General features: G+C 43.2%; 1 protein-coding gene across 1 annotated transcript in view; it reads right to left on the bottom strand.

Annotated features, from left to right (window-relative positions):
- LOC119651510 (MTOR-associated protein MEAK7) overlaps nt 1–15,283 on the bottom strand; it is an 84,283-nt gene extending 69,000 nt beyond the window's left edge. The window contains exon 1 of the mRNA XM_038055135.1: nt 14,639–15,283. The gene's annotated coding sequence lies outside the window, so the exon portion shown is untranslated. The remainder of the gene's footprint in view (nt 1–14,638) is intronic.
- Between the last annotated feature and the right edge of the window lie 496 nt (nt 15,284–15,779).

Below are 15,779 nucleotides of genomic sequence, written 5' to 3'. Positions count from 1 at the left end.
CTTCCACCACGGAGCCTTATCTGTCGACTATTATGTGATAGAACAATGTAAAAGAGACTAAAAAACAGACTAAAATTTTGATTGATTTCCACCCCATAAACTCATATTACCAACATATATGATATGTTTTCGTTTCTAGGCCAGCATTTATTATGGAAGGAATACACCTGAATAAGCACACGACGTTAAGGCGATCTGACGTCAATCGGGAACACATAGAAAATGTATCGCTCCCAAAGTTCAAAATTTCTATTAAACAAAAGTAATAAAAGCAATAAAAATTGATTATTTCAAGCAGTTGTTTTTGGGGATTAAATCGTTTATTCCAACTTGTCCAAAATTAATTGAATACAACTTGGACAATTAAAAATCCTTTCTGCGTTCGAATCAGAGAAATCCAATTTCATTGTATTTGCATTCGTTCCGAATCGAAAGAAGGAAATTAGCTTTGCAATTTAATGTTATATTTAATTGTAGATTCTCTGTAGTTGGAGATATAAATAGCTCAGCCAATTTTTCTTTGTTAAAGTTGCAATTAAACTTTTACGATGCCGGAGGCTTACATCTTAAATGAATTTAAAATAAAAGTGGAAACTGTACGTGCATCACATCAGTCAGAATGTTTGCACAAACTGCAGAAAATTCGACATAATGTATCCAAAGCTCCATGGAAGATAAGTTTCCGCAATTGGAATAAACAGATCCTATATATACACTGAATCTCTTAGCAAGATTCCAACTAGCATAGATTAAAAGACAAGTCGGGAAACCGGAAGCTGGACGCTTCAGGTACGAAAGGTTTTGTGTATTTCTTAGTACGTAGCACGTAATATATCCATATATTATGTGAGAGTATCCACTTTCGGGTGATATTGACATTCATAGTCTTCAATTTTCAAAGAAGCAACAAATTTGAGGTATTATAACTTTGTTAGTAATTGTGCGATTTCCACCAAACTTGGTAAGATCATGCTCCATATTATAGCCTATATCACTGCAAAATTTCATGGTACTAGGATGAACTTAACAGGGGTTTCTAACCAATTACAAAAAATTGTAGCAATGTACTATTATTAACTTTATTTAAATAGATATCAGCATGGACGGTATTTCGGAACCCAGGCACTATATAGTGGCAGCCTCCTGATTTTTTTCAGATTTTTCGGTTTGGTAAATTCTGAGAATGGCCCCCTTAAAGAAGTGATCACTTTCAACCCCCCGCACTCCCCACCCTTCCAACGAATGTCAAAACTAAGATCGGCTTTGAAAAGTACTAATCGAGACCTTTAATTTGATACCCCACATGACTATATTTGATGAAAAAAAATTTTACACCCCCCTTTTGCATGTATGGGGACCCCTCCTTAAATTCGACGTAAAAGGATGTAATTCACTGTATGCGTGAGCGTTCACAGTTCCCACTTTTCTACCAAATTTGGTGTCAATCGCTGTAACCGTCTCCGAGAAAAATGCGTGTGACGGACAGACAGACAGACAGACACACGGACAGACAGACAGACAGACAGACAGACAGACAGACAGACAGACACACGGACAGACAGACAGACAGACACACGGACAGACAGACAGACAGAGAGCAGATAACTCTGAAAAGATGCTTCAGGTGTTTGGAATTTGGGCACGTGGCGAAGAAATGTACTAGCGTTCACGATAGGTCCGACCTGTGTCGTAAATGCGGAAATAAAGGCCACATTGCAAAAGCCTGCGAAGAAAAACCCAATTGTCTGTTCTGCAGGCAAATAAACGACATTGACAGCGCCCATGTCACAGGCGGCAGCACATGTCCGGTGTATAGGAAGGCGATCAACACTATGCGCAAATGAGGTTCCTATAGCTAAACCTGAACCATTGCCAAGCGGCTCAGGACCTGCTCTCCCAGACGATATTGGAAAACAAAATCGACGTTGCTATTATCTGCGAGCAGTACAAACAAGTCGGGAAACCGGAAGCTGGACGCTTCAGGTACGAAAGGTTTTGTGTATTTCTTAGTACGTAGCACGTAATATATCCATATATTATGTGAGAGTATCCACTTTCGGGTGATATTGACATTCATAGTCTTCAATTTTCAAAGAAGCAATAGATTTGAGGTATTATAACTTTGTTAGTAATAGTGCGATTTCCACCAAACTTGGTAAGATCATGCTCTATATTATAGCCTATATTACTGCAAAATTTCATGGTACTAGCATGAACTTAAGGGGGGTTTCTAACCAATTACAAAAAATTGTAGTAATATACTATTATTAACTTTATTTAAACAGATATCGGTATTTCGAAGCCCAGGCACCATATAGTGGCAGCCTCCTGATTTTTTTCAGATTTTTCGGTTTGGTAGTTTCTGAGAATGGCCCCCTTAAAGAAGTGATCACTTTCAATCCCCCGCGCTCCCCACCCTTCCAACGAATGTCAAAACTAAGATCGGTTTTGAAAAGTACTAATCGAGACCTTTAATTTGATACCCCACATGAGTATATTTGATGAAAAAAAAATTTACACACTCTTTTTGCATGTATGGGGACCCCCCCTTAAATTCGACGTAAAAGGATGTAATTCACTGTATGCGTGAGCGTTCACAGTTCCCACCTTTCTACCAAATTTGGTGTCAATCGCTATAACCGTCTCCGAGAAAAATGCGTGTGACGGACAGACAGACAGACAGACAGACAGTAAACCGATTTTAATAAGGTTTTATGTTTACACAAAACCTTAAAAACCTAAACAGTGGAGTATGGGTCGCGGATAAGAGCGGAAAGGCAACGATATGGACATGCGGAAATCGGGCCATAGAAGGAACCACCAAGATCCTCGAGAATGGCTTCACTAGAGCAAAAATAGGCGGAATATCTATTTACAGCTGTTATGCGGCTCCAAGCCTTACGACAGAGGAGTTCCATTCTTTAGTGGAGAGGTTAGCAACAGACACACACAACCATAGTCCTAAGATAGTGGCTGGAGATTTCAACGCATGGGCTGAAGAATGGGGCAGCCGAGAAACGAACGCAAGAGGACGAATATTACTCGAAGCTCTCTCTCGTCTGAATCTTGTAGTGGCTAACACTGGATGCGTGAACACTTTCCGTAAGAGAGAAATGGGGTCCGTGATAGATGTCACTTTTGTTAGCGATGTTTTAGCTAAGGATCTGCAGTGGTATGTCAGTGACGAATATACACATAGCGACCACCAGGCCATCATTTTTGAAATCAGACATGGCAAACGAATGAAACGGTCTCGGACGAGAGCTGAAAGGTGGGCAGCTAATAGGTTTGACGAGGAGATTTTCGGAGAGGTTCTGCAACAAAATACAGCGCTTGAAGGAAGCGCAGAAAATAAAGCTTTGCAGATTGGCGAGAAGTTGCGACGAGCATGTGACGCATCCATGCCAAGGTATGTTATATCACAGAAGCGAGTTCCGAACTTTTGGTGGAATTCTGAAATCGGAGAATGCCGTAAGGCCTGCCTCAAGGCCAGAAGGCGCAGTCAGCGAAATAGAAACCGATCTGGGTACGAGCAATTACATGAAGAATATAAAAACGCTCGGAAAAAACTACATGTGGCCATCATGAAAAATAAAAGCGAACACTTTAAGCGACTGTGTAATGAAGCTGACAAGAACCCCTGGGGTGGCGCCTATAAAACCGTAATATCGAAAGTTAAAGGCAAACGCTCCCCACCGATCTCTTCCCCTACTCTGCTTGATGAAATAGTAACGGATCTTTTCCCACAGAATGTGAGTACCGCTCACCTTCCCACTGTCGAGATAGACACCGCCGAAGTTCCCATGGTAAGCGAATAGGAGGTCCTCGAAGATGCATATAAAATTGCTGGAAATAAAGCACCTGGCTTGGATAGCATCCCCAATAAAGCTCTGAAGGCAGTAGTAAAAATAGCTCCAAATATGTTTGCCGAGGCGTTCACCACATGCCTTAAAGAAGTATTTCCTACACAATGGAAGTAGCAGAAATTAATTCTAGTCCCCAAGCCAAACAAACCTTTGGGTGAAGCTTCATCCTACAGGCCGATATGCCTTCTAAATAATACTGGCAAACTATTCGAACGAGTAATCTATAACAGATTAATTCAAATTGCCGAAAAGGATGGCGGTCTCTCCGAAAATCAGTTCGGTTTTCGAAAGGGGAGGTCTACAACGGATGCACTTGTCCTAGTAGCTAACACAGCTAAGACCGCACTTGACGAGGGCAAATGTTGTGCAGTGATTACACTTGATGTGAAGAATGCCTTCAATTCCGCTAGATGGAGCAAGATACTTGAGTCCCTAATTAACTTAGGCGTGGCGAAGTACCTGGTGTGTATTGTTGGCGACTTCCTAATCGATAGGACTCTGTGCTGCGAATCAGATGAAGGAATGAAATCATACCAAACGACATGCGGAGTTCCACAAGGGTCTGTCCTAGGGCCACTCTTGTGGATTATTATGTATAACGGGGTACTAACCCTAGACCTTCCTACTGGTGTGGCCTCCATTGGTTTCGCGGACGATATTGGTGTGACGGTTGTTGCACGCCTTCTCGAGGAAGCCGAGCTCTATGCAAATGAAGCAGTCTACGAGATTAAATCCTGGTTAGAGAATGCTGGTCTACAGCTCGCAGAGCATAAGACGGAAGTAGTACTTATTACCAAGCGGAGAAAGTGCACTTCCATGAAGATCAAAGTTGGAACGCAAACAATTTATTCCAAGCCTGCACTTAAGTACTTAGGTGTAATGATTGACCAGAGGTTGAATTTCAGATTGGATGTGGAGGGTGCAGCAACCAAGGCATATAACATCGGAGCGTTGGTTGCGAGAATGTTACCAAATATAGGTGGCCCAAGGCCGAGCCGTCGACTCCTTATTTCAAGGGTGGTCAGTTCGATCCTACTGTATGCAGCCCCAGTATGGGCAGATGCACTGGAAAATATAATAAATAAGAAAAAGATTGGAGCTGCGTATCGCATAAGTGTACTCCGAACATGTTGCGCTTACAGAACAATTTCTAATGAAGCAGCTTGCGAGATAGCAGGAATGATCCCGATTGAGATTCTGGCGAAAGAAATACAACGACTTTACGATCGAACGTACCTCACCGGAGAATCTCCTGCCCGTCGGCGACAGTTCGCACGAGCTGAAACTGTCGCGGAATGGCAAGAGAAGTGGGACAAGTCAGAAAAAGGCCGTTGGACTCACAAAATCATATGGGATATCCGGAAATGGATCGAGCGACCTCACGGCGAAGTAGGTTTCGACCTAACTCAATTCTTGAGCGGGCACGGAGACTATCGAGCATATCTGTATCGATTTGGGCGTGATGATTCGTCATATTGCCCACAGTGTGCAAACATTCCAGAGGACGCAGAACACGTCTTTTTTCACAGCCCCAGTTTCGAAACCCAAAGGGCTACATTAGAAACTACAACCGGGGAGCACTTTACACCCGAAAAAATCATGGAGCTTGTGGTGAAAGGCAAGGGGATATGGACCGAAGTTGAAAAAGTGATTACAGCCATCGGAAAGAAGCTCAGGCAGGAGGAAGTCATCCGAAAGAATGAACGCAAGAGGAACACGAATGTTGACATGAGCGCAGAATAAATTCTGACCCAGCCCCGCGACGTAACACCAAATGGGAGTCCCGCGGGGAGAGTGGAAGGAGAAGGAGGTGGTTTTAGTGGGTAAGAGTCCCACATAACCGTGTGACAGGAGCCTGCAGTAGCTTTTGAAACTTTCCACCTTCCATCGAAAAAAAAAAAAAAAAAAAAAGACAGACAGACAGATAGACAGACAGACAGACAGTAAACCGATTTTAATAAGGTTTTGTGTTTACACAAAACCTTAAAAAAGAAACCCTTTACAATGGATTCGGGAGGGGAAAGGGAAGTGGAATGGAAACTTCATGAGCCGTTTTGCTTGGGAGGAACCAGGTATTGACTAACACCTTTCTAGGAATTTGACTGCATATGCCTTCGATACCTGGCGTTCAGGAAGCATCATAGAGGATCTGGTTGGATGTATACTTTAAACCATTGACGTTTTTAAGGTTTTGTGTAAAACAAAACCTCAGTTTACTGTCTGTCTATCTGCCTGTTTTTTTAGGGAGATGGAAATCTTCATAAGACACTGGTTTGGACACACCAGTGTGCGTGATTTTTACCCACTAAAACCACCCCCAACTCTCCTCCTGCCTCGCGGAACCACCATAAGGTATTACATCACGAGGCGGAGTCCTCTGCCTTTCGCAGTTTGTTCTGGATAGATACGATCATGGAGTTGACCGCATCTCAATCCTCTTGACGTGCTACCATTCTCGGCACCAGATTTTCTGGCAGCATCTCACCTAGAGTTTCCTCTAAATTCCACCTTTCTTCCATGCTCCGGGTCCCCTGGACTCCAGAGTATATTCGAGATGCTTTACGACAACAACCAGCGCTATGCCGTCAGCGTAACCCACCACCGTGTCTTCCTCCGGAGAGGAAAATTAGGTACATCGTTGTACATGATGTTCCACAGTAGTGGGTCCAATATGGAGCCCTCCGAGACACCCGCAGAAACAACGTACTTCTGGGGTCCGTCATCGGTGTCATACCAGAGCATCTTTTCAACTAAATAACTATCGACGATAGCAGCGAGATAAGTGGGAATACCAATTTTCGGAAATTGCATCTTCGGTCAAACCAATAACCAACTTAATGGCAACAATGGGGGCTTCACGGAACCCATACTGCGCATCACAACTGATGTTCAAGATGTAGGACAGCGAATCAATGCCTGACGACTGGCAACAAGGCATTATCTGAATGGACACCAGATGCACCATTTTTTCATCGAATTTAAGGCCACATATGACAGCATGGCTAGGGTAAAACTGTACACAGCCATGATAAAATTTGGTATCCCGCTGAAATTGATAAGACTGACTAGGCTGACCCTGACCAATGTGCGAGGCCATATAAAAGCAGCAGGATCACTCTCAAGACCATTTAACATCAACAACGGTCTAAGACATGCCCTATCATGCGTGGTCTTTAATCTTGTCCTGCAGAAAGTGATTCGCGATGCCGATGTAAATGCGAGAGGCACCATTCTCTTCAAGTCCACCCAACTAGTGGCCTATGCTGACGATATTGACATTATGAGAAGAACAACCCGAGATGTACAATCTGCCTTCATCCAGATCGAGCAGGCGGCGATTGGCGTGAGATCTTCGGCTGCACATTAATGAAGGCAAGACGAAGTACATGGTGACAACATCAGCGCCAAAACCGAGAGAACGAAAAACATCCAATCGCAATGGTCAAACGAAAACAATGAATATAGGAGACTACAACTTTGAGACCGTTGAAAATTTCTCTTTTGGCAGCCAATAGGTCCTATTTCAGCTTACAAAAACTCTTCCTCGAAACCTCTCACCATAGGGTCACAGCTCTTACTGAACAAGATGATCTTGCCAGTCCACATGTATTCCTCAGAGACTTGGGTTCTTAGCAGAAAAACTGCGAACTCTTGGCCGAGTTCGAGAGAAGAATCCTCCGAAGAATTTTTGGTCCCCTACATGAGGATGGACGATTCCGTAGCCTACACAATGACGAAATCTATGAGCGATACCATGACCGTCCGATTGTGGATAAAATCCGGGCTCAATAGGTTACGGTGGGCAGGTCGCTTAATCCGTTTGGATGAGGATGATTTCACCCGGAAAGTCTATAAGGGCAATATCTATGGTAGAAAAAGAAGACGAGGCGGACCCTGCCTAAGATGGAGCGATGGCGTGGGCCAGGACGCCAGATAGCTTTTGGGGATATCGAATTGGTGGACCTCGGCGCAAAACCCGGATGTCTGGGAGTTTTTTACTAAGCAGGCCTAGACCGGATATCGGTTATTGCGCCGTTGATGATGATGAGCCATTTTGCTTGGAAGGAGGCAGGTATTGCGAATGGGAGTGGCGACCAGTGAAGTGAACTACTCTACTTCCCCGTAGGAAATGAAAATTTATGGGAATCGATTCTTGTGGAGGAAATTTTCCAGACATTCGGCAACTATTGGATTGGGATGTAACTAACACATTTCTAGCAATTTGACTGCATATCTGGCCATGACGGCATCGATACGCGGTTTTTGGAAAGTAACGTAGAGGATCTGGTTGCATATGTATTTCGAACCAAGGTCTTTTCTGAATATGCTCCATTTGTCTAAGGGAGATATCCGTCCAGAAGATGAATCCAAAAGTGATCAAAGGTCTAATCAACTGTTTGTAGCAGAAAATTTTGAGATTTGATTGAGTTGGTTTATTGAATCGAAGGATAGTATATAGGGATTTGACGGCATCGTTTACATGATTTAGTACCTTATTAACATGAGGGATGTTGGATAAATTGAAGGTAATGATGATGCCCAGATAGACAACGGGACGGGACGGGAATTGAATTTATGAAGAGAGACAGGTTCTTGACGTCGGAATCATCGTCAATCTCCTCCCGCGAAAGACAACCGTTTGGCACTATTAAGGTTTGGAGGCTAGTTTCCACCGGGTAAAATATCGGTAAAGCTAATCCAAAAATGAATTCAGACGGGTCCAGACGCATACCATATCCTTCGTAAAGGTATAAACTAAGAGGTCATCGGCATATCTGGGATTGGAGGATCTAGATTGGATTACGGTTAGGAGCGGGTTGGAGAATGTCTGTTGTGAAGAGCGAAAAACGGGTTGCGGAAAAGATGGATCCTTGTGGGATGCCAGCTGGGCGGGTATAGGGAGAGGAGAGCTGCCGCTGAACTTTCACTCAGGATAACTGACCATCTAGAAAGCTAAATTCTAGCTTGGAGAGGTGCGGATGGATATTTAAGTTGTTATTGATCTTATAGACTAACCCGCATTGCCATAAGGAGATGAGAGCCTTCCTTATATCAAGGAGACAGGCTATTGCAGGTGTATTGCGATAAACGCCGAACAAGATATCGGTTTTGAGGACGTGTTCAACCGGATGATCTGTTCGATTGGCGAATTAGAAATCTGGGATAGTATGATTGCTATCATCATCGCTCGGAAACTTTGGCGGAGGATGAGAGGATGCAGATAAGCCTGTAGCTATCAGTAAGGGGAGGATTTTCATTTTTTTTAGAGATAGAAATGAGTTTAGCATACTTCCAGCTCGCGGAAAAATAGACGTTCAGCAGGTAGTGATTAATTAGAAAGGATAAAGGAGAGCTAGTGACTGCATAGCATTTTTCTAGGACAATAGTTGGGATTTTATCAAACCCAGTCGATTTTTTGTTTTTACTCTGCTTAATGGACATTTCGATCGATTTGGGCTTGACAAAGTTAATGGGTGAGATAGAAGCAGTGAGTCTGATTGGGAGAAGTGGATTCTGGAACAGACCAGTTTGACTGGTTGTTTGGATAGAAAATGTTGTGGATGTGAGGAGAGCAATAAAAGCATGAATTTCAGTTTCAACATTTTTGGCCAAGTATATGGAGTGTGTGTGTGTGAGTGGAAAAAGATGACGCGACAGAGCCTGCCCGAGATGGAGCGATGGTGTAGGTCAAAACGCCAGACAGCTTTTAGGGATATCGAATTGGAGTTAATTATTAAGGCAGCCCTAGACCGGATACCGGTTGTTGCGCGATTGGTGATAATGATATAGAGTGTAGACTGTTGGGCTTTCAGAAAGTGGTTTTTAAGGACGTTTGCTTTTTTAGGAGGAGAAATATTTTGAGATAGGATATCATGGCGAGTAGTAGCTTTGCCTAGTCACTGTAGGACTTTACGGAGTTTGCTGTAATTTTTTTGGTTAAGTTCTATATTAGATAGGCAGTTATGTAAGGTGAGGATACTATCAAGGATTAAATTATCGAGGACATGGGTTTCATCTTTTAAGAATACTCTGGAGAGTATCTAATTATATTTAATATTTAATATTTCATGATGCCAGGCAGCGATGCAACCAGCGACCATTTTTGTTTGCATATGAATCAAGCCAATAGGTATGTCTGGCATTTCACTCTCCCCCAAAGATTAGGGACCAAGTTGATTAGAACAATAGAAAGAAACAACGTAGATGAAGCCGTAGGTGGTCTCGATAGTGGCGATAGTTGTCTCCTGGGATTTAAAGGAATTAGGTGAAAAGAAAAATTGGTTGATGAGGAACTTGTCGGAGGCTAATACCTACAACGTTGTCAAATTCTTAAAAGGAAACCAGAAAAAATTAATTGCAGTTTTTATAGCCAAAGCCAGAAAAATGACGAAAACAAATTAAAAACCTAAAAAAAATTAAGATTTTGTTTAAGAATTGAGGAATTCCTAAGTCCGCCATCCACTTAATGGCGGACCGGACCAGTTGGAGAGCAACATGCTTTCGCGGTTGTGGTCCACGGAACCCTCATCCTTGGACAAGCACACAACTTGCAAAATTTATGACTTGCGATTTCGTCCAGGGCAGAGGCAAAGCATCAGACGCTGCCCCACCAAGTGAGGCAGCGTCAAGGATGACGATTCCGTGGACCACAACCGCGAAAGCATGTTGCTTTCCAACTGATCCCTCAATCCTTAAACAAAATTTTAGTTTAGCCTCGGCCGGCTTAGGCCTAAATATTTTACAAGACAGATTTGTGTTCGTAATAATTCATACAAGTGATGTTTTTTTGAATTAATAAAAGGGAGCAAATACCATCTTTTAACCACTTCAGTCACGCTGCTCCCAGGGCAGAGGTGAGGCAGCGCCTGATGAGTTGCCTTTGCCCTGGACGAAACCGCAAGTCATAAATTCTAAAAAAAAAAACCTACTATCGAAATCTGGATGAAACACGAATATGCATTTTTTAAAAAACTGAATAACACGAAAGTCTTTTTAGGGTTGTTTTCATATTTCTAGCACAATAAAATATCTTCTAACCAGATGTCGCATCAATACATCGTATGCAGGATCTTGTGACGCAAACTGCTTTGAATTTTAAACAACTTTAAAAAAGACGACTTTCGGTTTCATCCAGGACAGAAACAATCAACCGGGCCCTACCTCAATTCTGCCCTGGCTTCATTCCGCCACAAACTTCACGTTGATTTTAAGCTATTATTTCCCTGCAAAAATTCAATAAATACAATTGCCATTATGGAACGAATGGCGAATGCTTTTGATTCGATTATTTGACCTCAAAACCGCATGACTAATAAAGTTCATTACACGCTTAATAAAACAGTGGACGCAAAAGTTGTTGATTCTATTTCATCGAGAATCATAAATTAATTCAACTTCTGCTTCTTGATCTTATCCACGCAAACAAGGTCATTGGCTCACATTTATACGAAGACAAAAACTTTGAAAGATAAGGATTATCATACGTTGATAAAGGAATTCTTATTGTCCATTGCTAACGAAATAAATCGTTTCTAGTTTCAACAAGATGACACCACAGCCTACACAGTCAGAGATACTATCGAGCTTAACAAAAGGATGACGACAGTTGTTAGCGATCGCACCCGTGACTCTTAAAATTGTTCAGGGGATACAAAAGGAAAAAAATACCGGGAATTGTTAGAGAGCACGCCCAATTTTCATTTATTCATCAAAATTGATTAAATCAACTCGAAAGTAGGCCCCCTTTGAAGCACTAACAATTTTTTTCCTTACCTTGAAGACACTTTTTAAAGGTGTTTTTCGGAAAGCCTTCAGTTCAGGTAGCGATTTGGTATCAAGGAGTAGCTGTTGACTTGTTTTTCTTGCATACTGATGCCTCATCACTATTTATAATGCACTCCATAAATGTGGGATCAAAAATACAGCAGAACTTTTTTGCGGCAAGGATGCTCATTCCTAAATTATTAACCAAAACTGACAAGTTAAACTAATATTCTATCGCTAACAAGCTGAGATGTTCCGATTGTTGAGCAGTTCATCAAAATACTCAACCCATCGCTCCAATATACCCATTCTGCCAGAAATAAAATTTCCCTCTTTGTCTCGGCAGGATGAGCATCGAGGTGTGTAAGACTCCATCCTGCTGACTTGTTGATAAAACAAGGTGGTGTGGTTGCTCCTTTCGAGTTCACAGACCAAGTGGTTCTCCCAGGCTTCATTTTTCCGTCTCTGAAGTCGCCGCTCCACTCGCCAGAGTTCATGATAATTTTCCGCGCGTGTCCGCGTCCACTTAGAGTGCAGCATATCTGTTGCTAACTTACATTCGGCATCGAACCAGCCGTTCTGACTTTTTTTGTAGCTGGTGCCAAGTATATTTGTGGGCGCAGTTATGATAACCTTCTCCAGGTGATTGTGAAGATCATTTGTTGATGCTTCATCTCCAGGATCTCTGTTGATTGCGGCATACATTTCCCCCTTATAGGTGTTACGGAGGGCTGTGTTGTGAATGGCTTCAGTAATTAGTCTCACCTGAGTGTCAGAAGGGATTGTAGGTGGTGTTGTAAATTCGAACTCGAAGCCCTATGCCAACGAGATAGTGATCCGGGTCTATATCCCCCCCTCCCCCTATATGGTCTGACATTCATCAAGCCTGACAGATGACGGCGTTCAATCAGCACGTGGTCAATTTGGTTCAAAGTGGTCCCGTCTAGAGAGTGTGTGAACGTTAATGTGGTTTATATTTCTAAATTCGCCTCGTAAACACAGAGTGCATAGCTGGTCGCTTATGTTTTCAAAGCCGATGACAGCACGATTGTGTGCTACTCCGTTTCTCCCCTGAGGGCAGGCCGTCCACTGTGCTCACGAGCCACAAGCCCTTTATGTTCGCGCTTAAACAAAAACCTGACAAAACCTCTTCTCGTAAACTGAGCTTCATCAACATTCAACAACATCCAACATGTGTCTGGAATCTCGGAGGTTACAATTACCGCCTCAGTCAATCGCGGTAATCACCGAGGCGCAGAAAAAGGACGCAGAACTTCAGTCCCTAAGGACAAACTCCAAATACAAGTTTAATAGTTGCCTTGTTTCGACTCAAACTCCTACCCACTCTGTGAGACCTCAGACAAGGGACCTGGGCCATTTGTTGGGGCCGATTTTCGCAAGGAAATATTTCAAGCACTACGCGATCTTGCACAACAAGGCATCAGGACGACGCTCCAGCTAGTCACCGGAAAATACAAGGTGTTAGATCAACAAGCACGTAAAAAAGGAAGTACATGTATTCCTTCGATCGGCCAAGTGGTTCCACACCATCCACCTCAACACCATTTGTCCTTTGCGAGACTCATACGGTTCATGGACAGATTTACACAGTGGCCTGAAGCAATACGTCTCACTGACATTACCGCACAATCATGTGCCGAGGCCCTCTATAGAGAAAGGATCCCACCCTTTAGTGTACCAGCCGTAATCATCACAGACCACGCCATGCAATTTGAGTCTACTCTTTTCTCGGAGTTAGACAAGATCCTGGGTTTCAAACGCCACAGGAACACTGCATACCATCCGCAGTCCAATGGGATGCTGGAACGTTAGCACCAGACACTGCAGGTCGCCATAATGGCTCGCGACGATCCCTCGTGGTGCCAGTCGTTGCCTTTCATCCTGTTCAGCCTTCGCACATCCCACCGAGAGGAATTCACGGCCAGTCCCGCGGAGATGATGTTGAAGAATAATCTGCGGCTCCCCGCGTACCCTGTGCTGGAGACCAGAGCAGGGTTAAGCGACTTCTGCATTCTGAATCTGCTCAAGGACGAGGTTTCGAGACTGTTGCCGATTCTACCTTCCCGACATACGACGCCGCAGATCGACACTCCCAGGGACTTCGAGAATTGCTCCTCCTCCTCATTAGAGTGAACACTCCTCAGAGGCCGGTGCACCCACCAAATGGCTCTCCTTGTCGAGATAAAGCTGGCGCTCAACCGACTCGACCCTCGAGTCCTTGATACTCGAAATTTGCTACACTGTTGAGTGGATTATGGGACAAGAATTTAAAAAAAAAATAAACTAAGAAGTGCCACACTTAACGAGTTGCCAAACTTATTAAGACAAAATCTAAGAAATAATGATGAACCAAGTCCAATTGAGTAAAGCGAAAACCAAAACTTATTTCATTTCTCCCCAAGGTAACGCGTTAAAATGGAATTACCCAGTGTCGAGGCGTTGGAAAAAACGCCGCACACGATTTGGTAATTCATAATTCGCAACATCAAGCCTGTCTAAAGAAAGCCAATATCTCATTTTCATTCATTCATTCACACAATCTTCCCAACATTGTCCACCAATCACTTTCCAACGTGACCGGAATTCGCCAAAGAATCTTCTTCCACTCGTGAGCATTTATCGCCGTTATGCGACTCATTAGAGATTTCTATATTTGGACGTCTGTGCCAATAATTCGTTGGACGCTGAAAGTAGATTGAACTGCTTAGACCCAACCGCCGCCACCAGCTCGGGAATACACGCCACAGGTGCAAAAAAACACTTGGTAATTCCCCCACTGAGTTAACCGCCCGCGCGGTGTGCCACTCAGTAGCCGTATGGTGACCAGTTAACAATTAACGATTATTTTTTGTTTGTCTGCGACTTGTCACGAATGTCACGAAAGTACTTCCAAACAAGGACATTAATTCAAGGCGAAGACTCTCACGTGGGAGTACATTCGCAAGCATGAAAGGACCAAACAGAAAGGACACGCTTGCACTACTTACCGAGTCTATTCAAAGGTCTGAATCCACCAGAACAGCTCCTGGTCGTGGTTGCTTCAGCTTCCCCCCGAGCACACACTATTTAAAATTCACAAAGCATTTGCAGCTGCTCTACTGCATCACGGACGATTTCAACTCACAAAACCAAACGAAAAGGATAAAAACACAGGACGACAGTTGTACTCCAGGAAACGTCCCTGACTCGTGTTCTTTTCGAGAAAAAATTAACAAAAAAGGACACAACAGAACTCACGTCACGGCGCACACCTCAATTGCACAAGCTCCTTTTTCTCGGCGAGGCGCTTCCCGTTTTTTTCTTCACACACATGGAAATCACATCACACAGGAAACTTTTCAACTCCCCCGAAATCGTAAATCACACAGAAAAGTTGTTTCCTTAGAATTTTCACGTTAACTTTTATTACGCTGCAGATTTCACGCTTGTGTTGTAAACAAATTTTTCCTTGACTTTCTCAGAAAATGATGATAACACAGAAACCTTTGTCGATTCGCGAATCGGAACGGCTCTGACCGTGGATCGCGACAACTTTGCCTCTTGCTTTTGACGTGACTTGGTGGGAAAGTGACGTTTTGCAGTGAGCCCGAGAAAACCTTAGAAAATTGGAAAATGTCCAAGTGGAACTGTAGTGAGCACTCTCCCTATCCAATTGGAAGGTGAGTGAGAGACGTACAGTCGCGGCCGTCTAATGTGGATAGCTATAGATATAAACAAAAGCACATGTGATTGTACTGCCATATGAGATAGAAATTTAGAGTGGTAAATTTATTTAAATCTAGAAAGTTACAAAAGTTTGCTAAATTCATCCTTTTTTTAGAAAATCAAAATAATTTCTCATAAAATTTGTACATCTTCCACTTACGACCTGGTTCTACCTTTCAACAAATTTTTTTATCCTCGACAACGGCAGTGAGGGTCCTCAGAAAGCTCGCTTTCTCTAACATGAACGGGAATTCCAAAAATATAAGCCGTGGGACTCTGGAGAGTACTCCTCCTCCTCTAGCAGCAATATTCTCTGATATTTTGGAAAGCACACGCGAATCCGGTGTCGGGTTGCTACTGATGGCGACCGTAAGGCCCGCTCTCTTGACCTCGAAGCCGGTATTCGGCAGACTCCTAACTACA

This window comes from Hermetia illucens, chromosome 3 (assembly GCF_905115235.1).
Source record: "Hermetia illucens chromosome 3, iHerIll2.2.curated.20191125, whole genome shotgun sequence".
Taxonomy (NCBI): Eukaryota; Metazoa; Arthropoda; class Insecta; order Diptera; family Stratiomyidae; genus Hermetia; species Hermetia illucens.
This window is presented reverse-complemented; position numbering and strand designations above follow the sequence as displayed.